Below are 7,812 nucleotides of genomic sequence, written 5' to 3'. Positions count from 1 at the left end.
AGGTGGTATGAGTAGGCAACAACACGTCTGCCACGCTGACCTTTAACACTGGGGCCCCTCAGGGGTGTGTACTTAGTCCCCTCCTGTATTCCCTGTTCGCCCACGAATGCGTGGCCAAACACGACTCCAACACCATCATTTAGTTTGCTGATGACACAACAGTGGTATGTCTGATCACCGACAACGATGAGACGGACTATAGGGAGGAGGTCAGAGAACTGTCAGTGTGGTGCCACGACAACAACCTCTCCCTCAATTTGAGCAAGACTAAGGAGCTGATCATGGACTACAGGAAAAGGCGGGCCGAACAGGCCCCCATTAACATCGACGGGGCTGTACCTTATAGGATGCCCTCCATCCTTCGATCCCTCCATCCTTCTATCCCGCCATCCCTCTTTCCCTCTATCCATCCATCTATCACTTCATCCCTCTACCCTTCTATCCCTCCATCCCTCTATCCCTCCATCCTTCTATCCCTCTATCCCTCCTCTTCCTCCATCCCTCTCTCCCTCCATCCCTCTATCCTTCTATCCATATATCCCTCCATCCCTCTATCCCTCTTCTCCCTCCATCCATCCATCTCTCGATCCCTCTATCCCTCATCCTTCTATACCTCTATCCCTCCTCTTCCTCCATCCCTCTATCCCTCCTCTTCCTCAATCCCTCCATCCATCTATCCCTCTATCACTCCATCCTTCTATCCATCTATCCCTCCATCCCTCCTCCTCGCCCCTCCGTCCATCCATCTCTCGATATCTCTATCCCTCCATCCCTTCCGATTGAGCCGACATATGCAGATTTTCCCCCGAATACGGTCTCCGCTAACGCAGGAATATTTCCTTTAAATGTAAATCAGGCTACAACATGAAACTTCTATAACATTGATTGAATCCAGCCCAATGTCTCGTTTTCCATCCCTCCATCTTCAGGAAGCAGGGTCCTGTGATCTGATGTCTCATCAGACACATCGAATCTTATTTCAGCCTAGCATCCTACACAAGAGGGGAGTTGAGAGAAGACGAGATGAGAGAAGACGAGGTGAGAGGAGGAGAAAGGAGAGAAGACGAGATGAGAGAAGATGCGATGAGAGGAGGAGAAAGGAGGGAAGACGAGATGAGAGAAGACAAGCTGAGAGGAGGGAAAAGGAAAGGAGAGAAGACGAGATGAGAGAAGATGCGATGAGAGGAGGAGAAAGGAGAGAAGACGAGATGAGAGAAGACGAGCTGAGAGGAGGGAAAAGGAAAGGAGAGAAGACGAGAAGATGCGATGAGAGGAGGAGAAAGGAGAGAAGACGAGATGAGAGAAGACGAGCTGAGAGGAGGGAAAAGGAAAGGAGAGAAGACGAGATGAGAGAAGATGAGATGAGAGAAGATGAGATGAGAGAAAGCAAGATGAGAAAGGAGAGAAGACGAGATGAGAGAATACGAGATGAGAGGAAGAGAAAGGAGAGAAGACGAGATGAGAGAAGACGAGATGAGAGAAGATGAGCTGAGAGGAGGAGAAAGGAGAGAAGACGAGATGAGAGAAGATGAGATGAGAGAAAGCGAGATGAGAAAGGAGAGAAGACGAGATGAGAGAGGACAAGATGAGAGGAGGAGAAAGGAGAGGAGAGGAGGAGAAAGGAGAGGAGGAGAAAGGAGAGGAGACGATATGATAGAAGATGAGATGAGAGGAAGAGAAAGGAGAGGAGGAGAAAGGATAGAAGAAGAGATGAGAGAAGACGAGATGAGATGAGAGGAGACGAGATGAGAGAAGACAAGATGAGAAAGGAGAGAAAAGAGAGTGCCATGTATCAGAATGTAAAAGTGTGTGTGTGTGTGTGTGTGTGTGTGTGTGTGTGTGTGCGGTTGTGTGTGTCTGTGCGTGTTTGTTTGTGTGTGTATATGTATCTGTGCCCTCTCTCTAGGGACCATCCCATTGTTCCTTTTTTCTGCGACAGACTCAAGGTGTTTTCCTCTCCTGTCTCCCCCCCCCCCCCATCTCTCCTCCATCTCTTCTCCCTGTGTGAGAATGTAACCCTCCCAGGCCGCATCTGAGCTCGGGCCCCCGAGGGCCCTACAGTCCCAATGCTCCAAACCCCAGCAGCCCCTCAGGTTCCCTACTCTACCATAGGGAATTCCAAGGGCCCCCAGGCCTTCAGACTATGGAGCAGCAGCCCAGCACAGGGGAGCCAGCCCAGAGGGGGAAACGTGTCTGGGAATACAACTAATGCTTCAGTGAGCATGGAGACAGCTCTTGATGGTGCCTTCTGTTGGTGTAGCTCTGCATGTGTCTGGGCATAATCTGAAGGAGGGCATTTTGCATACACATATGCAGATGTAGGATCTTCATTTGTTTGCTACAACATTACATTTTTTATAATTCTGCAGCCACAGGAAATGTGCATTATTATGTGGATTATAATTAATGGACATTTGTGTACGTGTTGATATATTTTTCATAAGGAAAAAAAAGTCTAATTCAAAATGGAAATTATAAACTCTCCTGCAATAGGGTGATCAAATTAAGATCCTGTGTGTGTAGGAACACAGGTAGTTGTGCTCAGTAGGGGTCTAGCCTGCGAAGAACTCTGGTTCCCTGCTCTGCTCCTCAACCCACTCACATTCCAGTCGACTAGTTCAGTTCTATAACCTCTGATTTACACCAGGACCTGCTCTGCTCCTCAACCCACTCACATTCCAGTCAACTGGTTCAGTTCTATAACCTCTGATTTACACCAGGACCTGCTCTGCTCCTCAACCCACTCACATTCCAGTCAACTGGTTCAGTTCTATAACCTCTGATTTACACCAGGACCTGCTCTGCTCCTCAACCCACTCACATTCCAGTCAACTGGTTCAGTTCTATAACCTCTGATTTACATCAGGACCTGCTCTGCTCCTCAACCCACTCACATTCCAGTCAACTGGTTCAGTTCTATAACCTCTGATTTACACCAGGACCTGCTCTGCTCCTCAACCCACTCACATTCCAGTCAACTGGTTCAGTTCTATAACCTCTGATTTACATCAGGACCTGCTCTGCTCCTCAACCCACTCACATTCCAGTCAACTGGTTCAGTTCTATAACCTCTGATTTACACCAGGACCTGCTCTGCTCCTCAACCCACTCACATTCCAGTCAACTGGTTCAGTTCTATAACCGCTGATTTACACCAGGACCTGCTCTGCTCCTAAACCCACTCACATTCCAGTCAACTGGTTCAGTTCTATAACCTCTGATTTTCACCAGGACCTGCTCTGCTCCTCAGCCCACTAACATTCCAGTCGACTGGAGAATAGCTGGATCAATGGAAGAAGGTTTAAGTCCGTGTCTTTTACGGTGTGTGTGATCAGGGCCTTTTGACGGCACTAACCAAGATTTTGCCATGGAGCGTAGAAAAATGTTGCATTTTTAAAGCAAGGGACATAGGGAGGAGAACACATGTTACAGTTTTATAACACATTTCATGCAATTCTACACATTTTACCATGAATTATGCCATGCTACTTTGATATCTGAGTGAGAATGACTAACCAAATCAACGGGGCCCCCTGGAGGTCAGGGCCCCTGGGCACATCGGCTGTGGGGCACGTCGGCTATGGGCCCCGTCGCTATTCGGCCATGATTACTACAAGTTTAGATAGCTGGCTAGACCATCAAAAAATTGTGAGCTGATATGGCTAATTCAGTGACTGTCAGTGACTGACACAAGATAAAAACTGATAAACGATGCACAACCACAATTATAAATTGCACCTGGTGTAGTGTTACCTCTGCTCCCTGCAGTCAGTCTCCTGCTGGGGGTGTATTGGAGTGGGTAAAACTTGGTAAAACTCTAGAAACCTCTGTCTTCTTCTGATCTCTCCCTCCATACTGGTACCCCCACAGAGACAGACCAAAGAGAAGCACTGCTTAATCAGAGTACAGTGGGATTAGCAGAGAGAAAACCCCCAGGGATATCAACCCAGATCACACCAGCCCCGGCTTCAAATGACTGACCCATGACCTAGACATAGAAGGCTGCCATTATAATATTTCTAGTTTAGTTTGGCATGTATCCATGTTCATCTCAGAACTGATTCAGGCGGTGGAGTTGTGTAAAGAATGTGTGTGTGTGGGTGCCTGTGTACGTGCGTGTGTGTGTTTCTGTCTGCACCATGTGATCAGCCTGATGACCAGGTTTTAAGAGGTATTACAACTATAAACCAGTATATACACTGAGTATACAAAACATTATGAACACCTGCTCTTTCCATGACAGGTGAATCCAGATGAAAACTATGATCCCTTATTGACGTCCCCTGTTAAGTCCACTTCCATCAGTGTAGATGAAGGGGAGGAGACAGGTTAAAGAAGGATTGTTAAGTCTTGAGACATGGATAGTGTATGTGTGTTATTCAGAGGGTGACTGGGAAAGACAAATATTTAAGTGCCTTTGATCTGGGCATGGTAGTAGGTGCCAGGCACACTGGTTTGTAAAAGAACTGCAATGCTGCTGGGTTTTTCACGCTCAACAGTTTCCTGTGTGTATCAAGAATGGTCCACCACCCAAAGGACATCCAACCAACTTGACACAACTGTGGAAAGCATTAGAGTCAAAATGGGCCAGCATCCCTGTGGAACGCTTTTGACACCTTGTAGAGTCCATGCCCCGACAAATTCAGGGTCTTCTGAGGTCAAAAGCCCTCATCATTAACCCACACAGAGCCATACAGCAGCCCTCATCATTAACCCACACAGAGCCATACAGCAGCCCTCATCATTAACCCACAAAGAGCCATAGAGCAGCCCTCATCATTAACCCAGACAGAGCCATACAGCAGCACACATCATTGACCCACACAGAGCCATACAGCAGCCCTCATCATTAACCCACACAGAGCCATACAGCAGCCCTCATCATTAACCCACACAGAGTCATACAGCAGCCCTCATCATTAACCCACACAGAGCCATACAGCAGCCCACATCATTAACCCACACAGAGCCATACAGCAGCCCTCATCATTAACCCACACAGAGCCATACAGCAGCCCTCATCATTAACCCACACAGAGCCATACAGCAGCCCTCATCATTAACCCACAAAGAGCCATAGAGCAGCCCTCATCATTAACCCAGACAGAGCCATACAGCAGCACACATCATTAACCCACACAGAGCCATACAGCAGCCCTCATCATTAACCCACACAGAGCCATACAGCAGCCCTCATCATTAACCCACACAGAGTCATACAGCAGCCCTCATCATTAACCCACACAGAGCCATACAGCAGCCCACATCATTAACCCACACAGAGCCATACAGCAGCCCTCATCATTAACCCACACAGAGTCATACAGCAGCCCTCATCATTAACCCACACAGAGCCATACAGCAGCCCTCATCATTAACCCACACAGAGTCATACACCAGCCCTCATCATTAACCCACACAGAGCCATACAGCATCCCTCGTTATTAACCCACACAGAGCCATACAGCAGCCCTCATCATTAACCCACACAGAGCCATACAGCAGCCCTCATCAGTAACCCACACAGAGCCATACAGCAGCCCTCATCATTAACCCACACAGAGCCATACAGCAGCTAACATTGACTCATGTTTTATTAAGCTGCATGTTATAACAGGATCACTCCTCCTCTTATTGCCCTGCACACACACTGACACACAACTCCACCCACATCATGCATTACTTCACAGGGTCGAGCAAACTGCCTCTCTGCATCATGTGGTGTAGACACAGACACGCTATACACTCAAAGCCCCTCACAACTGGGGTGTATCAGTTCAGAATGGGATGGATCTGGACTAGGGAAGGTATTGGTCTGGTCACAACAGAGGGTAACATCATCTTTAGCCCTCCTCCTTTTCATTCCACAATCTCAGATCAATCTGACACAGTAGAATTTGGCCCCTGATTCTCACTGACAGGCAGACACTGCCCTCATGTGGCAGGAGGGTGTAACATCAGAGCATTTTAATTTACTTGGGTGTCAGGAATGGGGATCACGGTGAACATACAGATCTAGGCCAGGTTTCAATCCGTGGAGCGTTGTGGAAAATGCGCCATTTAAAGGTATTTCCGATTGAGTCGACATGTGAAGCGTTCACCGTGAATGCGAACGTGGGAACAGATCGATATATTGGATAGAATCCCGGCCTTAGACCTTGATATATGTAGGCTTTTACATGTGTGGTGATGGGATCCAACCAATGGTGTTTATATATGGTGATGGGACCCAACCAATGGTGTTTATATGTGGTGATGGGACCCAACCAATGGTGTTTATATGTGGTGATCGGACCCAACCAATGGTGTTTATATGTGGTGATGGGACCCACCCAATGGTGTTTATATGTGGTGATGGGACCCAACCAATGGTGTTTATATGTGGTGATGGGACCCAACCAATGGTGTTTATATGTGGTGATGGGACCCAACCAATGGTGTTTATATGTGGTGATGGGACCCAACCAATGGTGTTTATATGTGGTGATGGGACCCAACCAATGGTGTTTATATGTGGTGATGGGACCCAACCAATGGTGTTTATATATGGTGATGGGACCCAACCAATGGTGTTTATATGTGGTGATGGGACCCAACCAATGGTGTTTATATGTGGTGATGGGACCCAACCAATGGTGTTTATATGTGGTGATGGGACCCAACCAATGGTGTTTATATGTGGTGATGGGACCCAACCAATGGTGTTTATATGTGGTGATGGGACCCACCAATGGTGTTTATATGTGGTGATGGGACCCAACCAATGGTGTTTATATGTGGTGATGGGACCCAACCAATGGTGTTTATATGTGGTGATGGGACCCAACCAATGGTGTTTATATGTGGTGATGGGACCCAACCAATGGTGTTTATATGTGGTGATGGGACCCAACCAATGGTGTTTATATGTGGTGATGGGACCCAACCAATGGTGTTTATATGTGGTGATGGGACCCAACCAATGGTGTTTATATGTGGTGATGGGACCCAACCAATGGTGTTTATATGTGGTGATGGGACCCACCAATGGGTGCTGACAGAGATGGCCACCTCGCTTCGCGTTCCTAGGAAACTATGCAGTTTTTTTTTTTTTAACGTGTTATTTCTTACATTAGTACCCCAGGTCATCTTAGGTTTCATTACATACAGTCGAGAAGAACTACTGAATATAAGAGCAGCGTCAACTCACCATCAGTACGACCATCAGTACGACCAAGAATATGACTTTCGTGAAGCGGATCCTGTGTTCTGCCTTTCACCCAGGACAACGGAATGGATCCCAGCCGGCGACCCAAAAACACGACTTCGTAAAAGAGGGAAACGTAGTGGTCTTCTGGTCAGACTCCGGAGACGGGCACATCGTGCACCACACCCCAGTATATTTCTCGCCAATGTCCAGTCTCTTGACAACAAGGTTGATGAAATCGGAGCAAGGGTAGCATTCCAGAGGGACATCAGAGACTGTAACGTTCTTTGCTTCACGGAAACATGGCTCACTGGAGAGATGCTATCGGAGTCGGTGTAGCCAGCTGGTTTCTCCACGCATCGCGCCGACAGAAACAAACATCTTTCTGGTAAGAAGAGGGGCGGGGGGCGTATGCCTTATGGCTAACGAGACGTGGTGTGGTCACAAAAGCATACAGGAACTCAAGTCCTTCTGTTCACCTGATTTAGAATTCCTCACAATCAAATGTCGACCGCATTATCTACCAAGGGAATTCTCTTCGATTATAATCACAGCCGTATATATTCCCCCCCAAGCAGACACATCGATGGCTCTGAACGAACTTTATTTGACTCTTTGCAAACTGG

This window comes from Oncorhynchus mykiss, chromosome 26 (assembly GCF_057628025.1).
Source record: "Oncorhynchus mykiss isolate SJ-2025 chromosome 26, ASM5762802v1, whole genome shotgun sequence".
NCBI classification, from domain to species: domain Eukaryota; kingdom Metazoa; phylum Chordata; class Actinopteri; order Salmoniformes; family Salmonidae; genus Oncorhynchus; species Oncorhynchus mykiss.
This window is presented reverse-complemented; position numbering follows the sequence as displayed.